Raw genomic sequence first — 21,376 nt, 5'->3', positions numbered from 1 at the left:
TTATTGGTGACGGGTATATGCAATGAGTTGCTGGAGGAACTGGTTGAAGTAGAATCAACAACAACTTAAAAAATACTTAGACAGGTACACTGATTAGAAGCCAAATTCAGGCAAATGGGACTAGCTTGGATAAGCATCTTGCTCAACACAGATAACAACTGAAGAGCCTGGTTCTACATCGTACAATTCTATGACTCTATAAAATACCAAAAGCCAGAAGTGAAGAAAGACACGTTTAGCAGTTTGAAGTTTAAGTTGAAGAAGCTGAGGTAGATACATTAAATAGATTTAAGTAGTACGTGGACAGACATATCAAATACAAGAGTTTAGAGGTAAGTGCTGGGAAATTGGATTAGCATTAATTGACATCTTGGTCAGGACATGTACGGGTGGAAGAGTCTTTTCCCATGTTGTACAACTCTATGGTTTTCGTGGATGGGAATGCTGAGAGTGAGAGAGAGAGGTATGGAGGGCACGGGTCCAGTACACATATACGGCAGATGATAGATAGACTGAAAGCCATTTCTGTGCTGTAGTGCTCTATAACTACAACACAGAGGGAGGTCATTGCACCTTCTAGACCGGAGATTTCCAACCTGGACCCCTTGCTTAATGGTATTGGCTCATGGCATATAAAAGTTTGGGAACTCCTGTTCTAGAGCAAAGCATTAACCCACCCCTCCTCTTCCTGCGTAGCCCTGTCACATGCTGTTAAATATAATAGTATGCATGACTGATAGTGAGGAGTGGAGTAACCTCCATTTCCAAGTTCAGGTCATTGGGCACACCTCTCAAAGCACAAAGCCTCCAACATGATAGAACCACAAATACCACAAAGTAAATAGCACTTCCCGGCCACAGACAGGGTGAGGAAACAAATGCTTTGTCAATGGAAAGAACAACCATAGAAATCAGTGTAGAACCAGCAGAATATTTCTGTTGGAAAAAAAAATCAGGAAGGATTAGATTATCTGATTTATGCCAGCTGGGTCCCAACAACTGACATTCAGAAAGCAGTCTTATCAAAAGAAGCTCAGGTCCTGGGAAGAATCTGCTGGACTGATGCCAGCCTGTACTTCACCAAAGGGAAGTGGAGATCAGGATAACCAGCTTAGTTATCTGTTGGTGTTCAACGAGTCATCGGGGATCTCTCTGAAGTAATTCACAGCTGAGTCTGTGATACATGTCAGCAATATGTAAATACATAAATATAAAACCTGTCAAAACCAGAACAAGCAGCATATCCTTAAAATTAGAACTGGGCTGAATGAAGTGATGTCAGGCAGCAGTTCTTCACACAAAGAAGTGGAAACTTAGAAGTCTCCACTCTTCATCACCATCCAAAAAAAGCTTTTAAGACTAGTGGTCATACAGTACGGAAACAGGCCATTTAGCTCAAGTTATCCATGCCAACTGAACTGCCTACCTAGTTTCAAATCTGAGGCTGAGAAGCTCTGGGTAAAGTTATTAGTAAGCCAAGATTAATTTGACCTTGCAGTTTTACCTCATTCCCATCCCTCCGAAAGTTCAGCACCAGTATTGCCCCCTGCCTGACAGAGGAGCACTCCCTTGAAAATCAGTCAAACAAGATTACATACTCTAAGAAAAAGGCATACAGCCTGACCTGTGGTGTCCCAGCTGTAATGCATGGCAAGAGGAGACCCAAATGGTGTTCCCTTCACTGACCAGTTAGATCAGCATACAGTAAAACACAGAAACATAAAAAATCTACAGCACAATACAAGCCCTTTCACCCACAATGCTGTGCCGACATGTATTTAGTTTAGAAATTACCTAGGGTTATCCATAGCCCTCTATTTTTTTAAGCTCCATGTTCCTATCCAGGAGTCTCTTAAAAGACTCTACTACCATCGCTGGCAGCCCATTCCACACACTCACCACCCTCTGCGTAAAAAACTTAACCCTGACATCTCCTTTGTACCTACTTCCAAGCACCTTAAAACTGTTCCCTCTCCTGCTAGCCATTTCAGCCCTGGAAAAAAGCCTCTGACTATCCACACAATCAATGCCTCTCATCATCTTATACACCTCTATCAGGACACCTCTCATCTTCTGTCACTCCAAGGAGAAAAGGACAAGTTAGTTCAACCCATTCTCATAAGGCATGCTCCCCAATCCAGGCAACATCCTTGTAAGTCTCCTCTGCACCCTTTCTATAGTTTCCAAATCCTTCCTGTAGTGAGGTGACCAGAACTGAGCACAGTACTCCAAGTGGTGTCTGATCAGGGTCCTATAAAGCTGCAACATTCTCTCTCTGCTCTTAAACTCAATCCCATGGTTGATGAAGGTTAATGCACTGTATGCCTTCTTATCCACACAGTCAACCTGCACAGCAGGTTGACTGTGTGGTTCACTGATTCAACGATTCATTGCTTCTGCATACACTGTTTTTGAAAGAAAAATGGTATTTGGATACAGAACAGAAAACTGTTCATCGTAGTAATTGTAACAACTTCTGTTTATGAGAAGGCTTCAGTCTAACCAAGCATGCTTAAGTGGGTGGAGTGTTGTTGGAACATGCTGAGCCAAATCATGGGGCTTTGGAACAGATAACTAAGAATCTGGTTGATGGGTAGGGATGAAAGTGTGCCCAGCTGGAGGAAGGGCAGGTAGAGAAGAGGCAAGATTCAGCAAAGGAGGTCCAGAGCTTTGGATGGCAGAATAAAGGCATAGTTAGCATAAGAGATATTAATAAATCAGTGATCACCAAGTGGCCTGAGTTTCAGAAGTCAGAAATCTTAGAAAATTATGAGGTTAGAGGTTACATACTTAGCTAGCAAGGATTTGGTGTTCAGAGTTATGGAGCTAGGAGGTGGGTGGGGAGAAAGATCAAGGAGAGGTTTAAGCCAGTACCTTAGATCAGGGATGGCCAACCTATGGCGCATGCGCCAAAAGTGATGCATTGGAGATTAGAAGTGACGTATTGCACCCCAGTGATAATAATAAAAAAGTAAGCCAAAAACCAACTTCTAGAGAAAAAAAATCTGTAACAGGAATTCAAGTAGTTTAGAGCTAGAAATGGGTTTTACTGAGAATAAATCTAAAACCTGATAATTATTTTTAGCGATTTTATTATTTCATGCACATCTTTTGGCAAATGTTCTTTCACATTAGTCTGTTCTCAATTTTAAAAATGTTCAATAAGTCAAACTAGGAAATAAGGACTTTTGTTCTGCAATCATTCCATAACTGTTCAATACACGTTTGATACTTGTTTGTTCCTGAGGTGCCAGGCGTCTGCACCAGTGATGCGTCGCAGGTTTTTGCCAGTCAATTTATAATTGACACTCATGCGCTATGGAGTTGTGCTTTGTTCGTCCTTTATGAACATTTGCAGTTTTGTACTTTTCTGAAAATTAAGCTTTGTTTTTACATTCAGTTACCCATCACAGTGCAAAAGAAAATGAGCAAAAGAAAAACAGAAAGTGATAGTAAGCGTGAATTCAATGAACAGTGGGAAAATGAGTTCTTATTTATCGCGGTTCCATCAGGAAAACTATTGTGCATTGTTTGTGAAAACACTTTCTCACATAATAGAAGACATGATCTTAATAGACACTATAAAGCACAACATCAGACTGAAATAGAAGGAAAACTGAAGCTAGTGCTTGGGTCTGAGTTACGGAAAGAATATGTGATTAAGAAAAAGGAAGAAATCAAAAGACGACAAAATATATTTGTTAAAAGTCTCATTAAGGTAAGTAATGTTTATCTTGTTTTTATAGTAAATCAATATATCATGTAAAATGTTAAATATGTCTATATTAACACATTTTTACAAGAATTGAATGGGAGTACAAGAGTTGTATGGTGCATCTGAACTCGTGCGTGAAAAAATTGACATATGGAATGTAAAATGTTGGCCACCCCTGCCTTAGATAGTCAATGCAGATTAACAAACCCAAGGACAATGAGAAACTGGGCACCAGGACAATTCATCCACCACACAAGCCAGCAACACCTCCAATGTACCATAAGCTGTACAGAGAGGGCACAGCTCTCTGCAGCACCAAGAGAGGGATGCACTGACAAAAAGGGCACTGGGCTGATGGAGGATGGCCTTTTGAATAAGAATGAACCACAATCTGTCTCTCTTGGGCAGCTAGAATCTTGGTATCTGGAAAATGGAAGATCTTCAGAGCATCCCAGTTAATGTTTGTCCCACTGCCAAATCACTTCTTATATAAAACAGATTAACTGTTCATGTATCCCTGAACTTGCTTCAACTGAACTTTTAAAAAAAAGTGTTCTTCAGTATTTTCGACATCAGACTTTAATCATACCCATTCTGGGCCCAATCCAAATTCAAGCCTTTAGGGACTGGTGTCATGAACTATCAAATTTCTGAAGCACTACTGAAACTGGAACTTCTACTTTAGATCCAGATCACTGGAAAATTCTTTGAAGATTTTTCAGAATGTAAGTTGAAAGACCTTAGAAGGATATTTCTTTTCATCTGTAGCCAAGAACATGATGTGTTGTCACTATGACTGAGGGTATGTCTTCCCCTTAAGCATATCCTATACCTCCATGCTTATGCTATATAAGTATGCAGTTTCTATTTTACAGTTCAATTAAATTGCTGCTGTATAAAGATTACATACAAATTATATCCCTTCATGAAGCCATCTTTCCACATTTGGAACAGGTGGGCTATCAACGGTTGTGTGAATAGGTATACAATAAGTAAAACAAAAAATGGTTAGGTAAAATTAAAGCTCATGCAATCAAAAGCAAGTTGCTCACAGTTCAGAATCCGGCAAGGTTACAAAAATATAAAGCAGGGACAAAGGAAAAGACTGTTGTTTATCTAAGTTTGCTATGGAGAGGTGACAGATTTAGTAAACAGTCCTTAGTTCAAGTCTATCCCTGCAACATCAACTCACATTGAGAACATGGGACGCAGGAAAGTCCACCACAGTAGGAAATCGGTTTATTATTGTCACATGTACCGATGTACAGAGAAAGGCCTCGTTTTGCATCCCATCTATACCAATTATTTCATTACAACCATACATTAAGGTAGTATAAGGGAAAACAATAACAATACCAAAGAAACTATTACAGAGAAAGTATAGTGCAGGCAGACAATAAGGTGCAAGGTCATAACAAAGTAGATTCTGATGTCAACAACAATACACAGACAAAATGCTGGAGGAACTCAGCAGATCAGGCAGCATCTATGGAGAGAAATAAGCAGCTGACATTTCAGAATGACATGCTTCATCAGTTCTTATGTAAATGTCTCAGCTTGAAACACTGACTGTTTATTCCTCTCCATAAGATGCTTCCTGACCTGCTGAGTTGATCCCCCCCATCTCTTGGTACTTAAAGGGTCTAATGTAGTTAGTTTATATCTTACAGGAGGGTAGCGATCACTGCTGCCTGAGAGTTGATGAGCTTTGTGAAAGGTGGATAAAACAGACAGATATAGAGTCACACAAAGGAAAATAAGCTCTTCAGCCCAACTCATCACTGCCGAGCTAGTTCTATCATTCCATATTTGGCCTATTGTCCTCTAAACCTTTCCTATCCATGTACTTAAATAGATGGTTTTTAAATAGTGAAGTGCTATTTCTAGCAGCTAATTCCAAATACCAAGAACCTGCCCTGATGTCCTTTTAAATCTTTTACCATTAAACTACTTCCCCTCTTGCTTTTACAACCCCCTCCCTGGGGGAGAAAGACGACATGTTTTCACCCTCCCTATGCCTCTCATGATCTTTTTCACCTCTATCAGGTCACCTCTCAATCTCCCTATATTCCAGGGAATAAAGACCTATCAGGTTTCTGAATCCAGGCAACATCCTGAAAAACCTTTCCTGCATTCTTTCTGGTTTAATAATATCTTTCATACAACAGGGTTAACAAAAATGTACATAATACTCCAAGTACAGATTTCCAAAGAGATCAGACAATGTTCCAGCAATCTTCTGTCTCCTCCATTTTTCATCTACTACAGATCAATTGTGATTAACAAGCATTCATCACCCCCTCAGCAGTACTATCACTCTCATCATTTCAAAGTTTACTTTATTATCAAAGTGCATATATGTCACGAAATATTCATTTTCTTGCAGGCATTCACAGTAGAATAAAGTACAATAGAATCAATGAAAAACCTACACAAAAAGTGACAAAATTGTACAAACACAAAAAATAGTAACAGTAAATAAATAAATATACAGACAGATAAACAAATAAATCTATCAAGTAAGCAAGCAAGATGAGTCCAAAGGTTGGTGTTCAATGATTAGTGTTGTGGTGAATGAAGATGTCCATGCTAGTTCAGGAGCCTGATGGATGATAGATGATAGGTGATCCTGAGCCTGACTGTATGGGACCTAATGCTGCAAAACCTCCTTCCTGATGGTAGCAGCGTGGCCTGGATGGTAGGGGTTCTTGATGATGGACATTGCGCTCTTTGTACATATGCTCAATGGTTAGGAGAAGTTTTCCTATTAACTGGGCTGTATCCACCACTTTTTGCAGGCTTTTCCATTCTTGGACACTGGTGCTTCCATACCAGATTGGGATGCAACCAGTCAGGATAACTCTTCACAGTGCATCTTTAGAAGTTTGTCAGAATTTCAGATGACATGACAAATCTGCACAAACTTCTAAGAAAGTAGAGGAGTTGCCGTGCTTTCTTAGAAATGGAATTTACATGCTGGTTCTAGGACACGTCCTCTGATAACACCTGGGAGTTTAAAGTTACTGAACCTCTCTGCCTCTGATCCCCTAAGTAATGACTCATGGATCCTCAGTTTTTTTCCTCCAGTGGTCTATAATCAGCACTTCGGTTTTTCTGACATTGGGTGAGAGGTTGTTGTTGTGGCACACTCAACCAGGTTTTCAATCTCCCTCCTATATGTTGATTATCACCACCTTTGAATAGGCTAATAATGGTGGTGTCATCAGCAAACTTAAATATGACATTGGAGCTGTAGTTAGCCTTACAGTCATAAGTATAAATAAAGTAGAGCAGAGGCTTTGCACACAACCTTATGGTGCACCTGTGCTGGTGGTTGTGGAGGAGATTTTCTCACCAATCCGTAATGACTGGGGTCTACAAGTGAGGAAATTGAGGATCCAGGTATACAAGGAGGTATTAAGGCCTAAATCTTTGAGCTTATTGATTAGAGGGGATGATAGTGTTAAATGCTAAGCTGTAGTCACTGAAAAGAGTATCTTGATGTATGTGTTTTTTCTGTCTAGATGTTCCAGAGCTGAGCAGAGAGCCAATGAAATGGCATCCGCAACAAACAATCTGCTGGAGGAACTCAGCAGGTTGAGCAGTATCCATGGGAGGCAAGGAATTGTTGACATTTTGTGAGGGCTACATACAGGGTTTAGGGCAACAAAGATTATGGGGACGAGGCAGGAGAATGGGGTTGAGGCTAATTATAAATTAGCCATGATGGAATAGTGGAACAGACTCAATGGACCGAATAGCAAAGTCTGCTCCTATATCTTATGGCCCAACTCTAAATGTTGACATTTCTTGCCACAGATGCTGTTCAACATGCAGAGTATGTAAAGCAACTGCCATCCTGCATACCCTAAACAAGCTGCACCCCAGTACACCATTCAGGAGCAAAATGGAGGGGGGCATCTTCACAAAGAGGAGCAAGAATCTGGAACTCTCTCCCCAGAACCCTGAGGACATTGAAAATTTCAAAAGAACAGGAGTGAAGGTAGAAATCAGTAATCACTTAACAGAGTGTAATCTGTTCACAATGGAATGCTCTGAAGGGGCTAACTGAATCTGCCTTTTGCTAATCGCCAGAAAGTTGTTGGTAAACTTCTGGTGTCAGTGCCCAAAAACTTCAAAAGCAGTCATTCTGTGAAGTGACCCTGGTGCTCTACAGTCATAATCCAGCATTTCTTATCTCCAGGCTAATGAGAACTCTGCAACTTGCAAAGACACCCTGATGGAACTTTGGAAGTTGTCTGCAGAGGGTTAAGTATGAAAGCTCTGCCCTGAGCTTAATCAGGTGAACAAATTCAGCACACATACACTCTCACTCTGATTTTAAACCCAGGATAAAGCTCAATGAAATTAATGGGGCGAGGTGGGGAGCCAGACAATTATTACTGCTGCACCCCGATTCTCACACACGATAAAAGAGGAGAGATTTTAAAAGGGACCTGAGAAGCAACTTCTTCAACTAAAGGTAGTGTGTACTGTACCTGGAATGAGTTTCCAGGGGAAGTGATCGAGGCAGATACAATTGCAACATTTTCGAGACATTTGGATAGGTATGTGGAAGGGAAAGACATGGAGGGGTGAGTACGGTTAATTCAGAGTAGCAGGGAGGATGCTGGAATCAGCATAGATCTGTTGGACTGGAGGACCTGCTTCTGTGCTGTATTATTCTATGACACTGGAACACTAGACTCATACAATTTGTCAACGCATCATCTGAAAACAGGGAGAGAAATGAAAATGACACCAGGGATAAAGAATGAGAAGCTGAGGGAATAAGCAGAAGGGTTGAGCATTGAGATGAAACATGTGTAAAGGAGACAGAAAAAGATCAGAGTCCTCAGACAAAGGAGTAAGCAGAAGAGACTGAGGAAGAAAGAAATAGCAAAACGAGAAAGGATCCGCAAGACCACACTTTTAATTTATACAGCACTTTTGATGTAGCAAACCTTTCAGGAGTGTAATCAAACAAGAAATGAAGCCAGGACAGGGCAGAAGAATGAAGACAGGTGATTGAAAACACAAAGAGGAAAGTTCTGGGCACAAACACAAGAGATTCTGCAGATGCTGGAAATCTAGTCATGGTGAAGGGTCTCAACCTGAAACACTAAACAGTTTATTACTCTCCACAGATGCTGCCTGACTTGCTGAGTTTCTCCAGTATTTTGTGGGAAGTTTGGGGAAAGTTTTAAACTTAGAGAGAGCTGTTACAGAGGTGAAGGAAGGGAACTTGGAGCATAACCTGGCCAGTTCCTCCAGCATTTGTGTGTTACTCTGGATTTCTAGCATCTGCAAAATCATTTGTTCATGGTGAACTGGATTATTCCTGTGCAGAGGCGGCATGGGCCAAAAGGCCTCCTATTGAAAGAAACTCACATGAAATCTCAGCTAGAGTTTGCCGGAAGGCATATGGGGGACTCTGAAGTCAGCTGCAAGAAGATCCTATGGTCTGATTAGCTTTGTCGCCATCAGACTAAATGTTGTGTTTGGTGCAATCCAGATTCTGCACATCATCAAAAACACACTATCTCTACCGTGAAGTGAAGCATGGTTGTGGGCTGCATCATGCTGTGGGGATGCTTCACAGCAGCAGGCACTGGAAGGCTTGTGAAGGTATAGAGTAAAATGAATGCAGTAAAATTCAGGGAAATGCTGGAGGAAAACCTGATGCAGTCTGCAAGAGAATTGCAACTTAGGAGAAGATCTGTTTTCTAGCAAGACAATAACCTCAAGCACAAAGCCAAAACTACACAGGAATGCCTTGTGGAGACCTGGTTGACGGAGGAGATACCGGATCACACCATTGAGCCCTCTGGGTTCTCCCTGTTCCAGGCGGACAGGTCAACAAAGCTCTCTGGGAAGAGTAAAGGAGGTGGGGTATGCTTCATGGTCAATAATGCTTGGTGGGACCCCCGGAATGTGCATGCCATCAAATTCTTTTGTCCCTCGTATCTGGAGTATCTTGTGCTTCTGTGTAGACTTTTCTGGCTGCCTAGGGAGTTCACAAATGTTATTATCACAGCTGTGTATATTCCATCGCAGGTTGATATGGACTTGCCTCCCAAGGAACTTGCTCACAACACTACATTGATTGGCCTAATCTCAAATAGTAATGAGGCAGCCTGCAGAGAAGTCATTACCCTGACACAGTGGTGTCGAGAACACCCCCTCCCTCAATGTCATAAAAACAAAAGAGCTGGTTGTGGACTACAGGAGGAATGGAGACGGGCTGATATCCTATTGATATCAATGGATCTGACGTTGAGAGGGTGAACAGCGTTAAGTTCCTCAGAATAAACATCACCAAGGATCTCATGGTCTGTACATACCGGCTGTGTGGTGATAAAGGCGCAACAGTGTGTCTTCCACCTCAGACAGTTGAAAAAGTTTGGCATGATCCCCCAAATCCTAAGGACTTTCTACAGGGGCACAATTGAGAGCATCCTGACTGGCTGCATCACTGCCTGATATGGGACCTTTACTTCTCTTAATCACAAGACTCTGCAGTGAGTGGTACAGCCAGCCCAGCACATCCGTAGATGTGAGCTTTCCACTATTCACAACATTTACAGAGACAGGTGCATAAAAAGGGCCCAAACAATCATTGGGGACCGGTCCCCAACCACAAACTGTTCCAGCTGCTATCATCTGGGAAATGGTACCACAGCATTAAAGCCAGGACCAAACAGACTCTGGGACAGTTCTTCCACCAGACCATCAGACTGATTAATTCACACTGATACAATTGTATTTCTATGCAATATTGACCGTCCTGTTGTAATACTATTTACTAATATTTCTTACAAATAACTATAAATTGCACATTTAGATGGCGATGTAACAAAGATTTTTGCTCTTCATGTATGTGAAGGATGAAAGAAATAAAGTCAATAAACAAAACAAAGTTAATTTCCTGTAGTCGCCTAAGTTACCGTCTCGGCCTCAATCCAATAAAGAATTTGTGGCTGGATTTGAAAAGGGCAAGGGCTGTTCACTCACAATCCCCATTTAATCTGACAGAGCTTGAGCAGTTTTGTAAAGAATGGGGAAAAATTGTAGTGTCCAGATTTGCAAAACTGATAAGAGACTTATCAGCATAGATTCAAGGTTGTAATTGCTGCCAAAGGGGCATCTACTAAATACTGACTTGAATGGGGTGAATACTTAAGCAATAAATTATTTTTATATTTATAACTAACTTAGATCACTTTGTAGAGATTTGTTTTCACTTTGATATGCAAGTCTTTTTCTGTTGATCAGTCAAAAAGAAAGCCAAATTCAATCCACTGTGATTCAATGTTGTAAAACAATAAAACCTGAAAACTTCTAGGAGCCGGGGGAATACTTTTATAGGCACTGTATATATCATAGAAACAAGCTATTCAGCCGAACTCATCCACAAAAACCAAAATGTCTCTCAGAGCTAATCCCATTTGCCTACATTTGGCCAATATCTCTTTATCCTTTTCTGAACCACACAGGTCTCCAAATGCTTTTAAAACATTATGCCTGTCATGCCTCTACCACTTCCTCTTATTCCATTTACCCACCACCATGTTAAAAACTGGAAAATGGGGCAAAAATAGAAAACCAGATATAAGACAGAGTCACAGAGCATGAGGCAAGGAAGCAAGAGCAAAGGGAGAATGAGATTCCCATGAATGGCTGATTCATCAAGAGCAAGAATTGAGAAGCCATGGTATTTCCAAACGGTTGGAAAAAAAATCATTAAATACTATCAAAATAAACCAACACATGAGCATGCAAGGTTCAATCAAGTGAAAATCTCCAAATTCTACCTGCGTTTATTTTCTACAATTGTGTTTTGCAGTTATGACCCATCTGCTGTTGCCTTGACAAGGCGCTGTGTGCATCCATTTTACAGATAACTACGTCAATCAGAACAAGAGGTGGGGACAATGGGAAACCCAGACCAGGGAACAGACAGACAGGCTGCCAATGACCCTATGTCCACTGGTGAGCCCTGACGAAAGGTCTCAGCCCAAAACATCGACTGTACTTCTTCCTATAGATGCTGCCTGGCCTGCTATGTTATACCAGCATTTTGTGTGTGTTGCTTGAATTTCCAGCATCTGCAGATTTCCTCGTGCTGACTTCCATTGTTATTTTTGTAGCAGCTTGTCATAAACTCCTAGATCTAATGGCACAGTCAGTCTACAGCTGCCCAAACTCACAACCCCTGGGTTCTATGTTCAAACACAGAAACACAGATAAAGGGAAGGGATGGGGGGGGGTCATCTCCCAAACACTCTATTTCAGTTTAAACTAGTGGTCACCAACCTTTTTAAGCCCAAGATCCACTACTTTGGCCTTTATGAAAGGTGGGATCAACTCCAAATTGACTAGTCACATACATGTGCACTGGGGCAGAAAAGACCAGAAGTAAAACCCCGCAACCTGGAAGTTGAAGTAATGCATAAGCACCAGGGGTACCCACCCTTTTTTGCACCGTGGACCGGTTTAATATTGACAATATTCTTGTGGACTGGCCGACAGGGGTGCGGGGGGTGGTGTTAAACACGACCTTCACGGCTCTCGGTACTTAGCTGCTGTCCCACCCTGCTCACATTTTTTCTGCAGAAAAAAAATCAACGGGTTCGTCTTTAAGTGCAGTGTGCTTGGACTCAAGGTACCGAAGCAGTCTTGAGGGCTTCATTGCCGCATTAGACAGCCTCCAGGCCCGAACTCCATCCTCTGCCCGCCTGCCACCAGACGCCCTGGCCAGGTGCAGCTGGTCGTGGGTGGGGTGAGAGGACAAGGTCAGGGCCGGAGGTCCCCGTGCCAGGGCCACGGCGGTTGCAGTCCGGACAGAGCGACCAACTGAGCCAGGAGAGTAAGAGGCCCATGCCCTCCCCCCATGTAGGATCTATCGACCAACAAAAGTTTGTTTCAGCAGATCGCAGCGCGGTAGCTGCTCTAATACTTATGAAACCTTGAGCCCGAATTAGGTCGTCTGCAAATATTTTAACACCGGATTCCCCACGAACATTCGGTTGCTAAACAGGTTCAGAGGCGGCGCCCATCAGTCCGCGCTCCGGCCCTGTAGCATGGGGTCTTCCCGCTGGCCGCGCTCCAGGCCAGTAACATTGGCACTTCCCTCCAGCCACGCTCCGGGCCAGTAGCATCAGCACTTCCCTCCAGCCACACTCCGGGCCAGTAGCATGGGGTCTTCCCGCCGGCCGCGCTCCAGGCCAGTAACATTGGCACTTCCCTCCAGCCACGCTCCGGGAAAGTAGCATCGGCACTTCCCACCGGCCGCACATTTAGGCGACTGATGACCTTGCGTGGGTTCAAGTTCAACAGTGGGCTGACAGGGAATGAGGAAAGGTGCAACTGACTCATATTGTTTCCTCGCGGCCTGGCGGTTGGGGACCACTGAAGTACACTGTGTAGTGCAGGGGACCTAGGCGCATGCGCACTGGGCAGAAAGAACGGAATGAAAACCCCGCAACCTGGAAACAATCTGTCAACAGTGTTTGTGTATTTATTTTACTTTTTTTTCTTCCTCTGGATCTACTGGAAAAGTCTCAAAGATCGACCAGTCGATCGAGATCGACAGGTTGGCGACCACTAGTTTAAACCAATAATATTACACTTACAGCCAACTTCTTACTGCATGCCCAAGATCAACAGTTTACTCTAATTGGATTTATTTACCATCTCACATGAACTTTGATAACCCAAAGCAAACCTAGTAGAAACATATCTTCACATCTTCCATAACCAGGATTTTAAACACCTCTATCAGGTCACCTCTCTCTGCCTTTCCTCTTCTAATGAGACAGGCTGTTCAACCCTAGTTTTAGTATCATCCTTATGAATTTCTTCTGCACTTTATGGCTCTGTGCCTTGTTTTTAAAAAAAAAGTAGTAAGAGCACTTGTACCAGAATGAGGACAGGAGGTGATAATAGAAGATGAGAACATACAGATCAGCAGAGGAAAAGGAGAGTATAGAGAGAGACTGAATGTGTCTTTGACAAGCCAGCAAGCAAGGATTGCATGATGTGCAAACCCTGCAATGAGTAAATGGAATAAATACACTCTGGCTGAGAAAATAATAGATGAGGACAATGCGGAAGTCTAGGGAGAGCACTTAGTACCAAAGTTACCTACTTCAGTCATTGCATTACACACTGCCATCAACGTATTCCTGCAAACATTGATTTGCATCTATACCAAACACCCTGAAGTCTGGCACTCCTGCAACTCAATCACATAGGAGCAAGGTCAAGAGAACTATTTGAATGAGAGCTGGTCACACTGGAGTTGATCCCTCACTGAACAACATCCATAAGTCAGTACTCCCAGAATAAGGGCAGGTGGAATCCTGAGGCTAAATGCTTTCTACACTGCTGGATGGCCACTTCAGCCCTCTTCCAACAACCCAGGTTCTGCCCACAGTTTACCTCACCCCTGGACTGCCTAATAACAAGGGGCCAAAGACCAACAGCCAAATGTCTGTCCCAAACACAGCCCAACCTTTAACATACATCAACCTGTTTGAAGCTTCAGCTTACACATACAATTCAAGCACAACCGAAACATTTATGAATGTGTAACTCTAGAGATCCTCAACAAATCCCCACATTGTAAGTCATGGAAAGCAGTAATCTATCCTGCTGTTGTAAAGCATGACTGGCCCCATCACGGTAAACTGACACTCAGCCTGCCAGTTAATGCATGTACAAAGTGTTCCACAATTGGGAGGCTCTGCCAAATTCAAATCTGAAGACCAAGCCTGAACTCCCACAACATTCAGCTTCGATGTCACTCCCAACTCAGTTTGCATTGGTCCCTCTGCACCAATCTTTCACCTGCATTCAACATTTCTCATCTCCACCTAACACCCCTCCACACCAGTCCCTCAACCATGGACCATGCTGATTTTTATTCATTTTTATTTAGAGTTACAGCACTGATCAGGCCCTTCTAGTCCTTTGACCCACATTGCCCAGCAACCTCTGATTTAACCCTAGTCCAATCATAGAAACATAAAAAACTTACAGCACAATACAGGCCCTTCAGCCTGCAAAGCTATGCCAAACCTGTTCCTACCTCAGAACTACCTAGGCTTTACCCAGAGCCCTCTATTTTTTTAAACTCCATGTACCTATCTAAAAGCCTCTTAAAAAAACCCTATCGTATCCGCCTCCACCACCTTTGCCAGCAGCCCATTCCACGCATTCAACACTCTCTGCATAAAAACCTACCCCTGCTCTGTACCTAATTCCAAGCACCTTAAAACTATGCCCTCTCGTGCTAGTCAATTCAGCTTTAGGGAAAAGCCTCTGGCTATCCACACGATCAATGTCTCTCATTATCTTGTACACCTCTATCAAGTCACCTCTCATCCTCCACCGCTCCAAGGAGAAAAGGCCGAGTTCACTTAACCTAATCTCATAAGGTATGCTCCCCAATCCAGGCAACATCCTTGTAAATCTCCTCTGTACCCTTTCTAAGGTTTCCATATCCTTCCTATAGTGAGGCGATCAGAACTGAGCACAGAACTCCAAGTGGGGTCTGACCAGGGTCCTATATAGCTCTCGGCTCTTAAACTCAATCCCACAATTAATAAAAGGCCAATGCACCGTAAGCCTTCTTAACCACAGAGCCAACCTGCGTAGCAGCTTTGAGTGTCCTATGGACTCAGACCCCAATATCCCTCTGATCCTCCACACTGCCAAGACTCTTACCATTAATACTATGGTATTAATATTACTAATACTGCCATCATATTTGACCTATCAAAATGAACCACCTCACACTTATCTGGGTTGAACTGCATGTAACACTTCTCAGCCCAGTTTTGCATCCTATCAATTTCCCGCTGTAACCTCTGGCAACCCTCCACAATATCCACAACACCCCCAACCTTCGTATCATCAGCAAATTTATTAACCCAACTCTACACTTCGTCATCCAGGTCATTTATAAAAATCGCAAAGATTAGGGGTCCTAGAACAGGTCCCTGAACAATCATGGGACAATTTGGACTATGAGAGGAAACCAAAGCACCTGGACAAAATCTACGCATTCCACAGGGAGGAGATACAGAACCATTACAGATAATGTCAGAATTGAACTCTGAACTCCAGCACCTTGAGCTGTAATAGCGTCGCACTAACCTCGACACTTACTTGCCAGTTACAGCCAAATGTAAAATATCCAAAGTGATAAAACTCATAGTATTTACCCAATAACGAAACAGAAAATAATTGGACAAGTCATCACCTTATGTATTTACTGGGTACAGAGGAAAGGGTCATTCATGCAATTATCTCAGGTATATCACCAGCAAGGGGAAAGCAACTTAGATGAAACCATACATGGAGATATACAAGAGAGAATAGGCCCTTCAGCCCAACTTGTCCTTGCTGATCAAGGAATCCTACTGAGCTAGTCCCATATGCCTGCATTTGACCTACATTCATCTAAAGCCTTCCTCTCCCTGTACCTGGCCCAACTGACTTATAGAACATTGTAACTGTACCTTCCTCTTTTGCTTCCTCTTGAGCTCATTCCACATATCCACCACCCTCTGTGTAGAAAGCTTACCTCTCAAGTCTTCTTTAAATCTTCACTCACCCCCTCAACCTTAAACCTATATCCTCCGAGTTCAGGACATCTTTGTGTATCTTTCCTGCATCCTGTCCAGCTTAATCATATCTTAATCACAGTTAGTCTGCAGAACTGCGCATAACATTCTTATAAGCTGTAGCTTGATGTCCCAACTCATGTGCTCAATGCCACATTCAATGAAGGCAAGCATGCCATCTGCCTTTCCACCATCCTGCCTACCTGTGTTGCCATTTTCAGAGAACAATGTACCTATACCTCTTGGTCTCTCTGTTCCACAGTACTCTCCAAAACACTGCCATTCACTAAGCAAGTCTTGCCATTACCAAAATGCACATATTTGTCCGAGTTAAGTTCAATTTGCTATTCCTTTGCCCATTTTCTCAGTTGATCTACATCCTATTGTAACATTATACCATAAAGTTAATTATCATCTGCAAACCAAATAATCATGCAGCTACCTTCTCATCCAGATATTTAATGTAGATGACAAGCATGTGTATCCAGCCCTCCTCACCACCTCCATTACACAGCAGAATGTTGATGTCCTCACATAATCACGTGTTATTGATCCTTTCACAATATCTGACAAGTGACTCACTTCAAAAACAAACCGGTTACAACAAGTATTTTGCCTGCAGAGAGGTAGTACAACTGAAAGTAAACTCCAGATCAATTCATGAGATTCCAGCACAGAATCACAAGATTTATTTCTAGGAAGTGAGCATCGAACAAGTTACCAAACACACCCTGAAACTCTCATACATATCCTCACCCTACAGCAAGCCAGAACCTAACTTTAAAAGATTGAGAATCAACCTCTACCCAAATCCATACAACTATAAAACTTTCATAATTTCCCTTCTTTTTAATATGGATAATAATGAGTGGATTTCCCTGCTGCCACATACACCACTTTCTCCTTCTCCAGCGACCATTGTCAGATTTATAGCTGAAAGGAGTCGGGAGAAGGGAAGAAAGTAGTCAGCACAAAGAGGAGAGCAAGGGAGTGAGAAGAGACACAGTAAGAATAACAGGAGCAGTGAAGGCTCAGGAAGAAACAGTTGAGACAAGTGAGGAGAAAGCTCCCATTATTTTAAAGAAGTGGTGAAGGTGATACTGATGCACTGGTTGTCATCTTCCAAATAGATCTGTAATTAGATTTATTGTTGTCACAGAGGTACAGCGATGATTTTGTTTATTGTGTCATCCAAACAGATCACTCAAAATTTAAGTACAACAAAACAATGAAAAGAAAATATAGCGATACAGTTACAGAGGCAGACAAACAACAGAAGGTTCCAGAAGGATTCCCATCAGAGGGGAAAGGGGAGGAAGCTGTTCCTGAATCACTGAGTGTGTGCTTTCAGGTTTCTGCACCTCCTTCCTCAAGGTAACAATGAGAAGAGGGCACATCCTGGGTGGTGGGGGTCCTGCATGATGGACACCACATTTTTGAGGCACCATTCCTTGAAGATGGAGGCTAGTGCCCATGATGGAGCTGACTAATTTTACAACTAATTTTAAAGAAGGAAAATGATATGCAGGCTTTTATTGCTAAGAGAATTTGAAGAACAAGGACATCTTCCTGCAATTATGCAGGCCCCAGTAAAATTGCACCTGGAAAAATGGGTACAGGTACAGTCTTTAAATAAGGAGTCATTTACAGTAGAGGGACTGTGGAGGTTCACCAGATTGATTACTGGGACTGTAGGTTTTGGCCAGTGAGGGTACACAAGGCAGACTGGACTTGTAATCCTTAGAGTTTTAGAGATGATTTCATTGGAATATGCCAAATTACTACAGGCCTTGAAAGTGTAAGTGTAGAATTGATGCTTCCTCTGACTGGGCAGTCTAGAACCAGAATCGCAGGTTCAAATTCCCGGGCATCAACATCCTAGATGATCTATCCTGAGCCCTACATAGCTTCTTGGCCTTTTGGCTAAGATCAAGTATAGTATCCTGAGCCCTACATTTATTGCAACCATGAAGGCAACATCCCAGCAGCTCTACTTTGTTAGGAATTTGAGGAGATTTGATATGTCACCAAAGACTCTTCTAAATTTCCATCAATGTGTGCTGGAGAGCATTCTGACAAGTTGCATTACAGCTTGATATGGAAGATTTAAAACTAAGACAGTTTTATCACAGTCACAATCTTCTCCACTATTGAGTTCATCTCAAGGGGTGTCCATCACTAAGGACCCTCACCATCTGGGTCATGCCCTCTTCTTATTATTACCACTGGAGAACTAACCAAGTTTGGCAACAATTCCCTGCAATTCAATTCTGTCTCTCTGAAGACAACACATGTGAATGAGTTTGCTTTTGTTTTGGTGATCTATTAACTATGTTGCATCATTCAGCCATATATGTTCAATTTATGTGTTCCAGATAGTCATGTGTCCAGATATAGACATCATCCAATGTTTGGAGGTCTCTTTATCTTTCTGACCAAAATGTGCCACTTCTCAGCTGTCGATAATAAAATTAGTTTGCTGATTCCATACACATACTGTAAAGTTTATATTTGTAACACCTCCATTTTATTTCATCCCACTTTGTGTATACAATATAAATGGCATTGATTTTGAATTGTATTTCCTTTTCACAAATTTAAAATCAAACATGAGAATACAAACAACACTGGTCTCAGCACTTATCCTTGTGAAATATTCCCTCCACCATTTGACAATCCAGTGAACTACCCATAACTTTGTTTTGCAACGAGCTTGCTGCTCTTTCCCTCAAAATCTGATGGAGATCCACCTTGAGATGATGGAATACAAGTCACAACAGTCTGAATGGAAAAAGGTTGGCCACATAGTTTCACAAGATCCAGAGCTAGTATTTTCTTTATTACAGGTTTACCCCTTGCAAGTTTTAGACCTTTTTTAAAGCTGGGGCAGAACCCTGCCAGAGTTTTCTCCCATAGGCTCAGCATATCACAAGCAAGAAGTACCTGACCCAACAATGGCAAGACGAAAAAACAATACAGCAACCTTTAACACATGAACTTCAAAAGCACAAGAAATAAGCATACCTCTAATTCATGAATTGGCTTAGAGTGTTGTGTTGACACAAGCCGTGCTTCTGATTTCCTGCAAAATGACCCAAACATACATCCCACGTGTCAACAGAGAAATGATGAGATTGATGGAGTTGTGACTCCGTGGCTTAATGCGATGCTGCCTGAAAACAACAATCAAAATTACAATTAATAAAAATTCTTCGGTTAAGAAGGACTTAAATCAACATCATGTGGTGCAGTTCAAGGTTTACATGATTAAGTTATGATAACAGATATTTTTTGGTATTCATTTCATTGATAGGAGTTTTAGTGGCAAAATCAGTCATAGTACCCTTGATTGCCCTTGATATGAGAAATCCAAAAGACAGTCAACCACATCACTGAGTCTGGAGTTACAAATAGACCTAACAAAGAACAGCAGGAAAACCAGAAACTAGAACAAAGGCAGAAAAAGCCTGAGGTACTCAATTGATCAGGCAGTATCTGTGAAAGGAGAAATGAAATGAAGCTGAAATATTAAGTTTGTTTCCCTCCCTATGCACAATTCCTAACACACAAAGTATTTTCCCAAGGGTAGAAATGATAGATACCAGATGACATGTTTTAAAGGCAAGAAAAGTTTAAAAACAATTTTAAATTTGCAGAAGTAAACTAAGAAGGTCTTTAGGAAGGAAAAGATGTATTATCAAAGCAAGCTGGAGACATATCAAAGAAGATACCTAAAGGATTTTTAAGTATACAAAGGGTAAAAGAGAGTTGAGGGTAAATATAGGACCAATAGAAAATGACGCAGGAGATATTGCAATGAGAGATGCAGAGATGGCAGAGGAACTGGATGCGTATTTGTACCAGTCTTCACAGTGGAAGACATCTACAGTATACTGGACATTCAAGAGTGTCAGGGAAGGGAAGTATGTGCAGTGAAAATTGCAACTGAGAAAGTGCTCAGGAAGCTTAATGGACTGAGGGTGGATAAATCTCCTGGACCTGATGGAATGCACCCTCGGGTTCTGAAGGAAGTAACTGGAGAGATTGCGGAGGCATTAACAATGACATTTCAAAAATCGATAGATTCTGGCATTGTACTGGATAACTGGAATATTGCAAATGTTACTTTGCTATTTAAAAAGTATGGGAGGCAACAGAAAGAAAACTATAGATCTGTAAGCCTGACATCAGAGGTCGGGAAGTTGTTGGAATCGATTGTTAGGGATGAGATTACAGAGTACCTGAAGGCACATGATAAGATAGGCCAAAGCCAGCATGGTTTCCTGAAAGGAAAATCCTGCCTGACAAACTTACTGCAATTTTTTGAGGAAATTACAAGAAGGGTTGACAAAGGAGATGCAGTAGATGTAGTGTATTTGGATTTTCAGAAGGCCTTTGACAAGGTGCTTAGCAAGATAAGAGCCCATGGAATTACAGGGAAGTTACTAGCATGGGTGGAGGATTGGCTGATTGGGAATAAAGGAATCCTATTCTGACTGGCTGCCGGTTACCAGTGGAGTTCCACAGGGGTCGGTGTTGGGACCGCACCTTTTTACGATGTTTGTCAATGATTTGTACTATGGGATTAATGGATTTGTGGCTAAATTTGATAGGTGGAGGAGCAGGCAGTGTTGAGGAAACAGACAGCTGACAGAGAGACATAGATTGTTTAGGGGAATGGGCAAAGAAGTGGCAAATGAAATTCAATGCTGGGGGGACTTCTGGTAAGATGGCGATTGTTTAGTTGCTCCAAACTTTTGCTCCATTATTCTTCTTACCTTTGCACTATATGTCTCCCTTCTTAAACCTTAGTTAGGTATTTTATTAGTTCTCTTTTACCTGCCTGCGAACACATCTATCTTATAATGGCTACCAAAAGTACTAAAACCGGGAAAAAGGAAACTTCTACGGCTTTGCCGGCTGACATTCTCGCTGTTCTGGAACAACATCGACAAGATACCTTAATGGATTTTAGAACTGAATTTAGAACTTCTTTCAACCAGCTGAATGTCAAATTGGATCAGATTAA

At 42.0% G+C, this 21,376-nt stretch overlaps 1 protein-coding gene and 1 pseudogene across 1 annotated transcript in view; one reads left to right on the top strand and one right to left on the bottom strand.

The window, feature by feature from the left end:
- The window catches only part of LOC132398608 (anion exchange protein 2-like), a 247,827-nt gene that overhangs the window by 198,376 nt on the left and 28,075 nt on the right, over positions 1 to 21,376 (bottom strand). Inside the window, exon 2 of the mRNA XM_059978272.1 lies at positions 19,372 to 19,520. The gene's annotated coding sequence lies outside the window, so the exon portion shown is untranslated. The remainder of the gene's footprint in view (positions 1 to 19,371; positions 19,521 to 21,376) is intronic.
- LOC132402594 (U2 spliceosomal RNA) lies at positions 18,251 to 18,458 on the top strand (annotated as a pseudogene).

The sequence above is a fragment of the Hypanus sabinus genome, chromosome 1, assembly GCF_030144855.1.
Source record: "Hypanus sabinus isolate sHypSab1 chromosome 1, sHypSab1.hap1, whole genome shotgun sequence".
Taxonomy (NCBI): Eukaryota; Metazoa; Chordata; class Chondrichthyes; order Myliobatiformes; family Dasyatidae; genus Hypanus; species Hypanus sabinus.
The sequence above is the reverse complement of the archived record's forward strand: the minus strand, read 5'-3'. Positions and strand labels throughout refer to the sequence as shown.